Genomic DNA, 16,636 nt, shown 5'->3' on the forward strand with positions numbered 1-16,636 from the left:
ATAGCACATATTAATAAAGTGTAAGAAATTTCAGTGACCTTTGAAATATCTCAATTATTTATTGCGTTGTTTTCATTTTTCATTTTTAAAGTTGTAGTATCGAGTATCGAAGCTCTGAAATAGATATCGGTATCGAGTATCGAGAAATTGTGGTATCTAAATAGTGTGTGCAAGCTAAATTAATAGTATTGGTTGTGGCCTCTTGAGAGGATTTCAACAAACGCAAATATCGATGCAGTAATTTTGTGTATGTTAGCATGTGTGATAGTAAAGTAGTGTACTGGTAATTTTCAAGCATTCTAAAGCCTTGACTAAACCGGTAAAGCGATAAAATGTATTGAAAGGGTACTTTATCAGCCATGTCTTGAAGGTGCCGTCAGGCGTGAACACTTATTTAAGTTGATAATAGTGGTTATGTCCCGCGCCGTGACGTCGTAGTATAAGGCATCCTGCCTAAAATTCGCGTTACGGAATGCGCGCTGGTTCGAATCCTCATGGGGGAAGACATTTTCTTATAAAATTTCGGCCAGTGTATGGGACCGATGCCCATACAGCATCGTGATGCACTTGGGGAGCTATGATAGGTAGCGAAATCCAGTTACGCAAACCAGCTATAACGGCTGGGGAGCTCATCGTGCTAACCACACGATACCTACATTCTGGTTGGATGATCGTCCACCTCTGCTTCGGCATGTGGCCGTGAGACCAGCAGCCGGCTGATCGGTCTTGGCCCTACACGTCATGGATTATTATTAATAGTGGTTATAAATTGATCAAATTCCAGCAGAATTAATACAAGAGGGTGGAAGGGCATTATCTAGCGAAATTTATAAACTTGTACTTGCAATTTGGGAAAAGGAAATTGTACCATAACAATGGAAGGAGTCCATAATCATACCTATTTTTAAGAAGGGGGACAAGACTAACTGTAGTAACTTTCGAGGAATATCACTTTTGTTGACGTCGTACAAAATTTTGTCGAATATGCTTTTGAGAAGATTAACTCCATATGTAGATGAAATTATTCGGGATCAACAGTGTGGTTTTAGGCGTAATAGATCAACTATTGATCAGATTTTTTGTATTCGACAGATATTGGAGAAAAAATGGGAGTATAAGGGTACAGTACATAAGTTATTCATAGATTTCAAAAAGGCGTATGACTCGGTTAAGAGAGAAGTTTTATATAATATTCTTATTGAATTTGGTATTTCCAAGAAACTAGTTCGATTAATTAAAATATGTCTTAGTGAAACTTACAGCAGAGTCCGTACAGGCCAGTTTCGATCTGATGCTTTTCTAATTCACTGCGGGCTAAAGCAGGGAGATGCACTATCACCTTTGCTCTTTAACTTCGCTCTAGAATATGCCATTAGGAAAGTTCAGGATAACACAGAGGGTTTGGAATTGAACGGGCTACATCAGCTTCTTATCTATGCGGATGAAGTGAGTATGTTAGGAGAAAATCGACAAACGATTAAGGGAAACGCGGAAATTCTAGTTGAAGCAAGTAAAGCGATTGGGTTGGAAGTAAATCCCGAAAAGACTAAGTATATCATTATGTCTCGTGACCAGAATATAGTACGAAATGGAACTATAAAAATTGGAGATTTATCCTTCGAAGAGGTGGAAAAATTCAAATACCTTGGAGCAACAGTAACAAACATAAATGACACTCGGGGGGAAATTAAACGCAGAATAAATATGGGAAATGCCTGTTATTATTCGGTTGAGAAGCTTTTGTCATCTAGTCTGGTGTCAAAAAATCTGAAAGTTAGAATTTATAAAACAGTTATATTACCGGTTGTTCTGTATGGCTGTGAAACTTGGACTCTCACTTTGAGAGAGGAACAGAGATTAAGGGTGTTTGAGAATAAGGTGCTTAGGAAAATATTTGGGCTAAGAGGGATGAAGTTACAGGAGAATGGAGAAAGTTACACAACGCAGACCTGCACGCATTGCATCCCTAACCTGACATAATTAGGAACATTAAATCCAGACGTTTGAGATGGGCAGGGCATGTAGCACGTATGGGCGAATCCAGAAATGCATATAGAGTGTTAGTTGGGAGGCCGGAGGGCAAAAGACCTTTGGGGAGGCCGAGACGTAGATGGGAAGATAATATTAAAATGGATTTGAGGGAGGTAGGATATGATGGTAGAGACTGGATTAATCTTGCTCAGGATAGGGACCAATGGCGGGCTTATGTGAGGGCTGCAATGAACCTCCGGGTTCCTTAAAAGCCAATAAGTAAGTAAGTAAGTAAGTGGTTATAATCATGCACGACCAATAGTTTAACAAAATGGAATGCTAAAGTTATTGGGTACATAGTTTCTTTACATGTCACTGTGAATGTCACTGCTAAGAAAATATCAGCGTGACATTGTAGGTGCAATAGATTTTTAAGATGATACATGACATTAGCGCTGCGATCTGAAAATAGTAATATGTGTTACAAGAGCGGTATGTTGAAATTTTCATGTTCGAGGAAAAGTTTGAAAAAGGGAAATGTAGTTGAGCTTTTTTAATTTCCGAGAATTGAAAGAAAACATACCGCTCGTGTATCGTACATTATTATTTTGTGCGAAGATCGTTTATTACATACCTGAAAAAGGAATTTCTAATTAGTTGCAATGAAATCTCCATCTTGGTTTCTGTTCAATGATGGCAAATTTGTAAAACAAAAATATCTATCTTCAACATTGTTGCTTTAAAATATTTTCTGTGTTTACTATACTCCAGCAGGCCGTGATATACGTCTGTCTTTTTTTTTCCTAGTCTATAAATGGGAACTTAAAACAAACGGCTTCCTTAATGTTACGTGCATCACGAATGCAATAACTTTAGTGGTGTTGTAGAGTTTACTTAATTTTTGAAAATATTTAAAAACAATAATTAACATTGCAATTTAGGTGAAATTGCAGTGGTAAGTTTCCAATTTATAATTATTACTATACTGAACGTCTCTAAAAATAATATGTTAAAAGCCTAAAGCAGTAAAATCAATATGTCACTTAAGCGGTAGGAAGAGGGAAACTGTTATGTGTGTTAGGTTGGGAATACTGAATGTGGAATTTTAGACTTACCGCGGATTGGTTTTGTGCGGAAACCAGGCAAATACGCACGATCTCGCACAAAAGTAACTGAATGTCGCATAGCATGATAGGTCTGTTGCTATGGTAACAACGGTTGAGTTGCCAAAGTAACACTTTCCACGTGGTGAGTGTTCAATAACTCTCTTGGAGACTTATTGTTAGCATTCATACGTTTTGTCTTTCATTCTCTGTCGATTTTTCTATTGTGTTTTTACCTTCGCGTCAATTGTCAATGAATGTTTTTACGTCAGCCAACTAACGTCAATTGCTAGCTCCCATCAGCTGACAGCGTGGTAGAGCATATTGGTATATATACTTGTTTTTTTTAAAGATGGGACATGACCGAGCTTGGAACAACAATGCAATGTTGCCAATATGGACTACCATGCTGCCAGCTGATGGAAGCTAGCAATTGACGTTAAGATGCTGACGTTAAAACATTCATTGACAGTTGACGCTAAGGTAAAGAAAACAATACAAAAATCGACAGAGAATCAAACACGAAACGTACCAATGCTAACATTGTGTGCACAACAGAGGTCTGCATCGGACGTTTTCGCTCGAGCGCCAAGTAGTTCATAGCACAATCCGATAGTTAGCGCACATGCATGATGGGTAAAATTGTCACGAGCGATAAATCCTCGAACGGTATAAGCCGAGCGTTAGACATTCGTTCTTGTTACAGTGATGAACTGTGTAGTAACATCATAGATGTTTATCATTTCAAAACTTTGCAGTGTTTAAGTAACCTCTCCATAGTACAACTACAAAACTTGCTTTACAATGTAATATAAATGTTGTAGATAAATGTTTTTTTTTTTTTTTTTTTTTTTTCCACACAGGAGTGATTTTGTTTTTGCCACATCTATAGATGTTATTGGATGTAAATGTAATTATTATCAACAGAGAACACAATCACGATAATGCAAGAACTGTATCAAGTTTTCTAATAATAATAATAATAATAATAATAATAATAATAATAATAATAATCTCTAATAATTAGTGCATCAATCTTTGCGTCTGTAACAGTTGTGCAGCATGATTATTCGTTTTATTATATTTTCTGTGACGTTATCTCTGTACTAATATTGTTATTAATCTACTGCTATATCAATAATATTTTGTAAAACGTTTCTACATTGTCGCAGTATATAGGCGGAACACTATGTATGGACCTATTATATTATATATGTGGTAAATCAAATATTGAATAATTATTAATTAGCAATAATAACTGTGTATCGAAGTTTTTAATACTATTTTTATTTACAACTTCATGTTCCTGTTTTGGTACGTTCCATTGACTGTTCCATTAAACGTTTGTCATAAACGCAGAAAATAAAGCCTTATTTTTACCGTGTGAGCAAAACACATGTGTATCTTATCTGTCGCCTTCCATACAAGATCTCGGTGAGATGACCTTGTACTGTGCTTCTATTTATTACGACCGTATCACGACCGATCGTATCTCACTCGAGGGTGCGACACTCGACCTAGTTGAAGCGAGCGATTTAACTCCAATACAGCACTCTGGTGCACAATAAATGTCGCAAAGAGAGCTATTAAGCACTCGCCACGTGCGAACGGTAAGTTTGGCAACTCAACCGTTGTTACCACAACAACAGGCCTACCACGCTATAATCTTTTCGCTGTAAGAAAAATCCTAATATAAATAATAGCACGTGACTGAAGTGAGGCTTCATTGGCCGCTGTTTGGCGCCATAGATTCTCAGTACGTGTTCCCGCCTACTGTTGTACATTCTGTTTCATGTTAAACATCTCCCGTTACTCGTCAAGTAGGCCTAACCTCACTACTATGCATTCGTTTGCTTAGGAAACATTTACTTTATAATTACTGTAATTAAAACTCGCATAACTTATTATATACAGTTAAGACTATTTTGTTTTTGTTCGTTTTTGAGAGGGTTTCCACTCTTATGATTAATAACCACAAACACTGAGAACGCAGAAGCCATACTTCAGTACCACGTGCTTACGTGAACTACGAGCTCAAGTGACGCCAGTTTGTTACAGGAACAGACTACCTCGGTGTTGGTATTCATCCGCGTTCACAGTACATAACAAAATATAAAAGTAGCTTTTCTTTTACATAGCGTTTTACATATAAGTGAAGTTATATGTTTCATCGTATTTAACAACTAGAATTCAATTTTTTATTTTCAAATAATACAAGATTATGGTTTCCTAATACGAACTATATTTTCCTGCGTCCTGTGAGTGTTTCGACTGGGAGCCAATCACGGTATGACAGCAACGCGCTTATGTTTACATTAGGATTTTTCTTACAGCGAAAACAGTATATGTGACATTCAGTTGTTTTTTCCGATCGCAACGCTCCTGTCATGTCCCATCTTAAAAAAAAAAAAAAAAAAAATTATAGCGCTGTAGTTCTAAGCTCGACCTCTGAACTGTCACGTCCCATCTTAAAAAAAAAAAACAGATATAAACATTTCTGAACACGTTTCACCCATTTCAGGTAGAGAAAATATGGTGTAAAATAGAAACAAAGGATCCAATTTTACTAAAATAGAAAAGTCTTTGTTAGTCGAATTGGTAACCAAATATAAAGATTAGTCTAGTTTGGAATGCAAGAAAACAGACGGTGTGAAAATCAAAGTCAAAGAAGACGAGTGGGTGTGGACTTAGGATTGCTAATGCATTCATTTATCACGAGGAAAGAACCAAGCAACGTAACATTTTGCAGCCGCCCTTCAACTGTTGGAAACGTTATTTACACTTCTCTTACGATGACATGCGGTACATTTAAAAGGTCTAAAAGCTCATCTGCATCTACAGTGCAATTAACACCAGCCATAGTTCAGGAATTAATAACTTTGTTAAGATTTTAACACGGAAAATTCTGTTGTTAATTTAACAAACAGTTAAAAAATTGTTAAAGTTAGTAACTGTTCATGAAACAGTTTTTGTGTTAAATGTATTGATAAATCATATAAGAATTGTTAGGTTTTAACATCTGTTGCTGAAAACGGTAATAAATGTAGTAAATATCATAAAACTGGATATAAAATTTTATTTTATGCTCGTAGTGAAAAAATTGAAAGTTGTAAATGGGTATGAAACTCTCTAAAAATTGATATCCAAAAAACAGCTTTAAATATAATATTTAAATTCTACGTGTGAAAACGAATTAAAACACGTTTTAGTTTCTCAGATGTCAAAATAGGTTCTAGCTAAACAAGAAGTAGTAAATAAAGCTAATGGCGAAAGGAAAACTTCAGGATTATGCATATATATAACTCTAAAAATTAAACAATTCAATTAAATTATATCCAGTAATTTAGATTGCAGAAAATAATAATGTTAGCACAATTTGGCAAAAAGTAAACTTTAAATCAGGAAATATTACTTTATTTCCACAGAAAATTACATTTAAATTTGTTTCACTATTGTCGCTGTGCAAATGAAGTAGATAAATAACGATTCAAGCTATTTCTGAGCGGATTAATATCTACACTTTTGCACATTCATATGAGACTATAATGATTTTGCCTCCATAAATGTGAATTTGATCTTATTCAGTGCTGCTAGACTATAATGAAGATTGTTCCAGTAGATTGAGAAGGTTAAGAACTCTAAACGGATTGAGGTTTGGACCCTGCAATTTCTAGTCATTACAGCATTTTATTAAAAAACTGAATTACATCTAAATTATGATGACTTATTATTAATTTTTGAACCTACGGAATTCCCAGTTATGGTTATTATTTTTTAATTATATATGATAACATATGTCGAAACATGAAATAGGCCAAGAAAGGGAAAACCAAAGGAGGGGAATTCGATCCGGTGACGTGGATGGAGTCCCGACGTAGCTCAGTAGTAGAGCATTCAGTACGTAGAATTAACGGTCGTGGGTTCGGTCCCCCGCGCCGGAGCGAATTTTTCGTTATTAATAGACAAAATTCAAGACGTTATGAAAGATTTTCTTTTGAATGCTGTCCATTGTCTAGAAGAGGGTTAATAATGATATACATAAGAGGAAAATGGCTATCACATCTGCATGTTTTGAAATTGGTTTATACTTCTATGAACAAGACTGTTTTATTATTTTGATACCAATTTATCTCCTGACAATGTTAACGGGCTTTGAAATTTTTCTTCTTACTTACTTACTGGCTTTTAAGGAACCCAGAGGTTCATTGCCGCCCTCACATAAGCCCGCCATTGGTCACTATCCTGAGCAAGATTAATCCATTATCTTTCATCATATCCCACCTCCCTCTATCATCATATCCCACCTCAAATCCATTTTAATATTATCTTCCCATCTACGTCTAGAGGTCTTTTTCTCTCAGGCCTCCCAACTAACACTCTATATGCATTTCTGGATTCGCCCATATGTGCTACATGCCCTGCCCATCTCAAGCGTCTGGATTTAATGTTCCTAATTATGTCAGGTGAAGAATACAATACGTGCAGTTCTGTGTTGTGTAACTTTCTCCATTCTCCTGAAACTTCATCCCTCTTAGCCCCAAATATTTTCCTAAGCACCTTATTCTCAAACACTTTTAACCTATGTTCCTGTCTCAAAGTGAGAGTCCAAGTTTCACAACCATAAAGAACAACCGGTAATATAACTGTTTTATAAAATCTAACTTTCAGATTTTTTGACAGCAGACTGGATGATAAAAGCTTCTCAGCCGAATAATAACAGGCATTTCCCATATTTATTCTGTGTTTAATTTCCTCCCGAGTATTATTTATATTTGTTACTGTTGTTCCAAAATATTTGAACTTCTCCACCTCTTCAAAAGATAAATTTCCAATTTTTATATTTCTATTTCGTACAATATTCTCGTCACGAGACATAATCATATACTTTGTCTTTTCGGGATTTACTTCCAAAACTATCTCTTTACTTGCTTCCAGTAAAATTCCCGTGTTTTCCCTAATCGTTTGTGGATTTTCTCCTAACATAATCACGTCATCCGCATAGACAAGAAGCTGATATAACCCGTTTAATTCCAAGCCCTCTCTGTTATCCTAGACTTTCCTAATGGCATACTCTAGAGCAATCTTTCTTCACTTTTGAAAAACCCTATAGTTTGAGCAACGGTCCTCAAACCAATTAATGTTTGCTCTTGTGACTAAACTAATTACATATTCAACTCGTTAAAATTTAGGAGTGTAGGAGAGGCTCGAAGTCAGTAGATACAGATGTCTCTGAATCCGTTCTGATTCATGATGCCCTGGTTATAAAAAAAAAACCGCTACGTCTGTTGACTAAACAATGTCATGATGACTAATCTTCTTGACATGGATTATCCCTCAACTTCGAGCATAGATATTATTTTCATTATTTCTATTCCCTCTTCCCCTTCTATGCACGTTTGTGATTAAATTTCTTTCTTATGAAGTTATGACGCAACACACAGCTCGCTCACTAGCCAAACAAGCAAGGACAAGGGCCAAGATCGTTGAATCAAGCTGTACAAGGCCTGCTTTATTCAGCACTTGCAGTTTATTTTAAACCCATACGAGACCTTCTTTTAATAGCGGAAGCAGGTCGCGTGCATTTCAAGGCTCGGTCATGCGATATAATTGCAATCTGCCATTGTAAAGCTCCAAGACTTATAGTGTATCAACAGGTCGATTAAGAGCGGGCGTGTGTCGTACGCAAGGTCTGGAACTCCTGTGTACTCGAAGCTGAACGATGAATACAAATGTCACAGTGCAATTACATTTTTGAAAATGAAGGGGTGGGCGCAGTATATATTCACGACGACTGTTCACCTCGATCCTGATATGAAAAGTAGCTTTGGCCGTTCAGTGCACTATTTACCGGACAAATGACTAGCCTGTCGCGGATAATGGCTGATGACATAAATTGAGTTTCATGATTAAGAGTTACAGGATTGTGCAGGAAGCGTGTATATAATGACTCTTTTGACGTGAATATGTCTATACAGTGATGCCAAATTAGCCATTTTATGGCTAGATGTAGCCTTTTTAAAGTGACAGTTAAACACTAGTTTGAAAATAAAGACCACTAGCGGCATTTCTAGCTATTTTTTTAATCTATTGTAGCAATTTCTAGCCATTTTCAGTTTTCACTGTGTAAGGTAGTGATTAGAGGTCAAAAATCTGATTTTTTATTTTGTGTTAAAAACTACAAAACTTGCTCTTTAAAACAATATAAGTATTGTGGGGGTATTTCTGCAGATAAGCCCTTTAAACGGCCTCTATAAATTTGATGGTGCATGTAATTCATATATTCTTCTTCTTTTTTAAAATGCAGTTTTCCATAAGTTGACATTTTTCAAACTTTAAGTGAACTTTTCTCTGAAACTACTGAATCAATTTACATGAAATTTTTACAGTGTTTTCTACAGCCTATGTTCTACATAGTAGACCTACGGGTGTAGCCTAAGAAAATCACACACATAACACGAGAAAAAAAAATATATATGCATTGAAAAAATTGCAAAAAATGTTAAACAAATTTCAATATTTTTTCTGTTTCACTAGGAGTGAAATATTTAACTAAATTTTGCTCTAGAATTTCCAATATACATTACTAGATAAATTTAAAAAATACAAGTTATATGAGTGAGGATTGCAGCAAGTATTGTGCACCTCAAGAATGGGGTACACTTAGCAAAGTGGGAAAACAGGTTATCAGTTAGGGCTTTTCTTTTGCACTTGGATACGAAACTAATTAGATGAATTCAGAATGATTGATTGTATAACCATGGAAATTTTTATTCCATTCTAAGTACTAAAAGCGTAGAAATATTGAACTAAACTTTTGTACTCAAATTTCTTAATTGCACAGGCATCACTACCCATTGCCATTAAAGGTAAAAAATTTAATTACACTAGTTGAATTTTCAATTAATTATAAAGTATATTACTCTAATTTTCTCTTCCTCAATGATTCAATAAGTTACCGCATATGAGTCAGGTATTTTTCATCTCCAAATGCCAAACCTCTGATAGCCTCTGAACGCAACGTCCATACTGTGGAATGAGAATATCCGGGAATTACTGAGTTTGTACTTAATCTTTCTTTAATTATTTTGTCAATCGAGCTCCAACTGCAGGCAGTTATCACTTATCACTCAAAATGTAATTTCTAAGTGTAAAAGAAACATTGAAATCAATTAAACGACCTATCACTGATTTGGTGTTAGCTGTGGGTGTTGAAGAAAATATCGACAAAATTAAAAACCAGTGATGAAATATCAGATACTTCAGAAGGACGAATAAGACATCCACTCCTGAATTCTGGCAAGAAGTTAGTACAGTGATGTCGGAGGCCAAAATACTTCTGCGGATTTGGTCTCATTAGCACTTTCCGTGTTAACTGTACCGCATTCTAACGCGGAAGTCAAGAGGATTTTCAACCAGGTCCTAAATATAGTGAAAAATAAACTTACTGTAGAAACAAACTGAAAACGAGTACCCTAGCTCTTATTCTGAGCGTAAGGTTTGGACTGAAATGTCAACACAAATGATGTTTTCATACCAATTCCCAAAAGAAATACTGAAACTTATTGGTAAAAATGTTGCATGCACGCTAAAGGCGAGGAACAATGTTTGCAGCACCAGAAGAAGAAATGAGGCGAGGAGAAGGAATTTTTACCTTTTTATTTTTATTTTAGTGGGTTATTTTACGACGCTTTATCAACATCTTAGGTTATTTAGCGTTTGAATGAGATGAAGGTGATAATGCTGGTGAAATGAGTCCGGGGTCCAGCACCGGAAGTTACCCAACATTTGTTCATATTGAGTTGAGGGAAAACCCCGGAAAAAACCTCAACCAGGTAACTTGCCCTGACCGGGAATCGAACCCGGACCACCTGGTTTCGCGGCCAGACGCGCTAACCGTTACTCCACAGGTGTGGACAGTAGAAGGAAGAGATTTATGTTTGCTACGTGAGTCTTGTATTTTTTTACTCATGCAGTTTGTTAATGTTCAAGCAGGTGTTAAAAATATGAAATTTAGCCAATTCTGGCCTTTTTCACAAGTCAGTTTAGCATATTTTACGAGTGATAATTGGCAACACTGGTCTATAAGTTCCGTCCTAGATCATATATGTAACAGATAACTCATCGCTATGTTAAAATCAGCAGCACTTTGAAGACAACAACCGCCAGGATCGCCACCCGTCCGCCGTAAACGAACACGAGATGGCAGTACAGTCGCTAATGCAATTCAAATGGGAATTATGACGTGGCTCCTTATGTAACAACTAGATGGCAGCGTAGTAAACCTGACAAAAGTTGTTAACGTCAAAGCCTATTAGGCCGACCTATCTGGTTACATATATGATCTACGGTTTCGTACAGTAACTACTAAGGTGCCATCCACAAAGTCGACGAACACTTTTCCACATTTGTCGCACTATAATTTCTATACTACACTATATATTCCAATGCAGTAAACGGCGTTCAACAGACGAAGGATCAATGTATCCAACGTGACTATCAGCGTATTCCGAATCTCACCGGATCGGTGGACAACAATGACGTCACGCTGCAGCGGAATAGGAACAAAACTGCTGGAAGGTTCGATGGCTATCATAGTGGTTGTAGAAGTTGTTGTCTGTGCTACGCTAGCAAGATTTTGCGAAATTTCCGTACTGTCATCTCGTTCAAAGAAAGGAGAGCATAAGCAATTTATTTCTTGAACCGGTAGTAATAACTGGTCCGTTGACATGTTCACTCATAAGCCATTAACATATTGTTTTACGTTGTGCTCATTAAAAGCAATACAGCAGAACCAAAGCAGAACACACCGCCATGATACAACAGTGCACGATGTCATTCGTCTGCTAATTCCCGCCCTGTACAACCAATCAGATTCACTGCTGATTCAGATGGAGGCTGATGGAGACTGCCACCACCTCTGCAAGCTGATGGAGCCGGTGCGACACCGGTGGAGCATTAGTGACGTAATCGTTCAAATTTGGAACATCGTGATGCCATCAGATTGCTCAACGCTGAGATTCGGAATACGCTCATTGACTTGGAGTGGGTGACGTCATCTAACAACACGCGGGAGAGGGGAGATTTGAGGCACAATTGGCGGGTCGTGTGACAGAGGCGGCAGGGTAACTTGAAAGTGCGAAGCGATAGAACGTTCGCATTGGTATCAAGCGATTCGTAACGAACCATGCTACAATATCAATTGAGCAACAATCACAGTCGACAAGTTAAATTGGAAAAAATTGCGAGTGAATTTGTGTAAAGAGAGAAAATTCACAATGACGTGGCATGCACAGCGCAAATGGGAAACGGGAATATAAGTAACGGATAGTAAAGGATACAATATGATGGTTACTACTGTATAACAACAGACATGTTTACTCTCATTGTATACAAGACGGCTAGTTCCATATTATATTATTCTGTCAACTATCTAGTCATAATTATATTCTACATCTTCATATTATTGCGGCAACCTATTATTACTTGAATATCCGTAAACTATACCGTAAGTACTCCAAGCCTCAAGTCCTTTCCATATCAGCTTCGGAAACCCATACTAAGGTGGTGTCCCTGATATGGCCATGCTAAAGTTTGAGAATTTTTCTAGCCGCCATTTTGAAAAAAAAAAGTAAACCACTTTTTTCTTACTCGTTCTCAGTCTAATGGACTTTCTTAAAACAATTTCCTTTCCCCATAAAAGTAGCTTTAATTGTCCAAAAGTCCCAAATTCCAAATTTCTACCTAGTGTCCATATCAGGAACATGTGCACGTTATGTGGTCACCCTTGTTCCATGTTCCATGTTGTGCTAAAATTAAATAATTTTGGTGTAAAATGAATAAACATGACACTTAATAATCTTTTTTATAATTCAAAAGTGTAGTCAAAACAGTTTTTCCATAAAAAAAATTACGTTGTTTTTCTTAAAATACAAAAATTTTTGCGTAATCCCAGCTATACGGCATGTAAATTTGTCAGGTGAAAAAATAAAAGTGAAATGAACTTGATATGGCCATGGTGCATTTGATATGCCCATATCAGGAGCAGGTAAGCTTTCACGAAAATCGTTTGATTATGAACAACTCGTGAAAGATACGCCATCAACGACAACACCAATCAACATAACATTAAAAACTGAATGGAGTACGATGTTTTTCATGAAACAAGTCTTTGAAAAACATGCATGAAACAAAGGAGATTTACCAGAGAAAAATAAGAAGAGGTCACATGAAAACCTCAAAACAGGCAACTGACGCCATATTGCTCAACCTGACTGGATGAAAAACGATCAAGTGACATACCAGGATGCCCTTTCACTGGATGCTGCTGCAATTTAGCGGATTTTTTGGTTAACTAACTCACAATAGGGGGTGGCCATATCAGGAACATGGCCATAACAGGAGCACCCACCTTATCTCAAGATTTCATCCCAGCTTATTTTTAACTATTTCTGATAATAGATGAAATGAGAGATGGAAAATGTTGATGGAATGATAGAGGGAAATAGAAGTACCCCGAGAAAAATCCTCTGCAACGTCAGCTTTGTCCGTCATTAATTCAATGACGACCGGGGATCGAACAGGAGCCGCCTGGATAGAAGACCAGCCCGCTAGCATTTGAGTCACAGATGCGACCCAAACATCATTCACACGCAGTTCTCAAAATTCGATTCACATAGCATCCCCCGAGCTTATTCAGAAATTCATAAAATATTCTAGTAAGACATGTGGATGTGAGACCTGCATTAGACTATTCGTCCTCGGCCCTTCATCGATTGTTGTGCCATGGATTATTATTATTATTATTATTATTATTATTATTATTATTATTATTGTTATTATTATTATTATTATTATTATTATTACAAAATAGTAAATGAATATTAAACTTTTCTTAGTCCCCACTTGAAATGATTGAGTTTCCTTTCAGTGAATAGCCTACCCTAATTTAATTTCTTGAAAGAATGTTGATAAATAATTTATGGTTTACAAGAACTTGGCAAATGTAAATCTTCAAACAGAATTCAATATATTCTGTAGTTACCAGTTTTGGTTGGAAATAACAGGAAGTGATTTAGTTTTTTAATAAAATATGCTACGATCTAAAGAATGGACGTATTTTCCATATGCTAAATCGATATTGCACGAACCTTGGTTCACCAAATCAACAACATGCAAATATATATAGCCTACATTAAAATTTAATTTGTCAAGGGCTATACTTATAAAGTGCGACATGTCAAATACACTTTTCTTTTCCTTGACTTAAAACATGTTTTGTCTCAAAAGCAAGTAATGTGAATTCGTGTATTAAGAAAGTAGTGATGTATTAGTCTTATTTTATAGGAAATATTTGAGTGCATGTGAGATAAATGGCTGACGAATCCGGAAATCAAGTCGGGATACCAAGTTCAAAGTTCTCAGTTGAAGTTTTATTGTAAAGCATGTTGAGGAAAACTCTATTTGTTTCCGTCACCTTTGTTTACTACACAGTGCGATTTATTTATTATTTTAAAGATAAATAGTAATGCCACTACCGGCCAGTAGTCTTAGTGACAATCTGAAGGTTCATTGCCGCCCTCACATAAGCCCGCCATCGGTCCCTATCCTGAGCAAGATTAATCAATTCCCTACCATCATATCTCATCTCTCTCAAATTCATTTTATATTATGCTCCCATCTACGTCTCGACCTCCCCAAAGACATTTTCCCCTCAGGTCTTCTAACTAATACTCTATATGCATTTCTGAATTCACACATACGTGCTACATCCCTGTCCATCTCAAACGTCTGGATTTAATGTTCCTAATTACGTTAGGTGAAGAAAACAATGCGTGAAGTTCTCCGTTGTGTAACTTTCTCCAGTCTCCTGTAACCTCATCTCTCTTAGCCCCAAATATTTCCTTAAGCACCTTATTCTCGAACAGCCTTAACATCTGTTACTCTCTTAAAGTAAGAGTCCAAGTTTCACAGCCATACAGAAGAACCGGTAGTATAACTGTTTTATAAATTCTAACTTTCAGTTTTTTTTATAGCAGACTAGATGACAAAAGCTTCTCAACCGAATAATAGCAGACATTTCCCATATTTATTCTAAATTTAATTTTCTCTCGAATGTCATATAGGTCTATTTATTACTGTTGCTGCAAGGTATTTGAATTTCTACAAATCTTGAAAGGAAAAATTTCCAAATTTTATATTTCTATTTCGTGTTCTTACCTCTGACTGAGGTTCTGGCTGATATGTAACTCTATTATCGGACAGTACATCTCACTTGACGATATGTGTCAGAGGAAGAACAATAATGTTTGTATAATCTGAAGTCTGATTAGTGTAACATGTAGCTAGTCGGCGATGTATGCAATGGAGGGGAGGGAAAAGGAACTGACCATCCTACCACATTATCTCCTGGTCTAGTTGCCTCATACGTGGTGCTTTTTGGTATCATTTGTGAATATTGTCTGAAAACAAATCTTCCTAAGTTATATATTTTTCTTATGTGCAAAATAGCAAATTAAATTATCTAAAAATAATTTGTAGAATGGAAGTATTATATTTCCTTCCAAAAACTGTTTCCATTACTTCGTATTGATAGCCTGCCGATTGTGGTAACAATGATGAACTTAAATATTGATAATGACGTTAAATAGTGGTAACTGTAGAATATGAAAAATCCAGTTACAATGTAGTAGAAGAAACAAAACTTAATATTTCTGTTGTGAAACAATACTGATGATAAAGGACGAATCATGTCTATCGATTTCAATTTCTTCAAGTGTTACAGTAGTGATGATGATGATGATGATGATGATGATGATAAAATATGGTAATCATAATCATATCTTCAACAGAAGCCACAACCATCACCTTGGAATGTCTGATACCTTGACTTGTTACAACGTCACTTTTGCGAAAACCAGAAATTTACATGAGGTAATGCTCACTAGTTTCAGAAAGGGCAATATCAGTTCTCTTGTATGATTGCCGCAAAAGTGTGAAACCTCAGTTAACAGTTTTTCGATTCTTGATAATTAGGCCTTGCTTGTTTGTTACTTTTTAAATCAATGTATTTTTTGTTTGAAATTGTTATTTAATATAGCAGACCTATGCATACGAACAGTAAACATCTATGTGCCTTTCAATCCTTATTTACACTTCACAATCTTCTGTGCGAGAAACTGAAATTTATAATTTATGCAAGATCTGCCAAACTGAATTTTAATCAAACATAGCACGACCCATGTACAGCGGAAGTATATTTTGTGCGAGATCGTGCGTATTTGTTTGGTTTCCGCACAAAACCAATCCGCGGAAAGTCTAAAATTCCACATTCAGTATTCCCAACTTAACACACATAACAATTTCCCTCTTCTTACCGCTTAAGTGATATATTGATTTTACTGCTTTAGGCTTTTAACATATTATTTTTAGAGACGTTCAATATAGTAATAATTAGAAATTGGAAACTTACCACTGCAATTTCATCTAAATTGCACTGTTAATTATTGTTTTTAAATATTTGCAAAAATTAAGTAAACTCTACAACTCCACTAAAGTTACTACAT

The 16,636-nt window shown here is 36.2% G+C and overlaps 1 protein-coding gene across 7 annotated transcripts in view; it reads right to left on the minus strand.

Moving 5' to 3' along the window:
• Window positions 1-16,636, minus strand: part of LOC138709419 (lactosylceramide 4-alpha-galactosyltransferase-like) — a 227,267-nt gene that overhangs the window by 92,920 nt on the left and 117,711 nt on the right. The window lies entirely within an intron of this gene.

This window comes from Periplaneta americana, chromosome 11 (genome assembly GCF_040183065.1).
Source record: "Periplaneta americana isolate PAMFEO1 chromosome 11, P.americana_PAMFEO1_priV1, whole genome shotgun sequence".
NCBI classification, from domain to species: Eukaryota; Metazoa; Arthropoda; class Insecta; order Blattodea; family Blattidae; genus Periplaneta; species Periplaneta americana.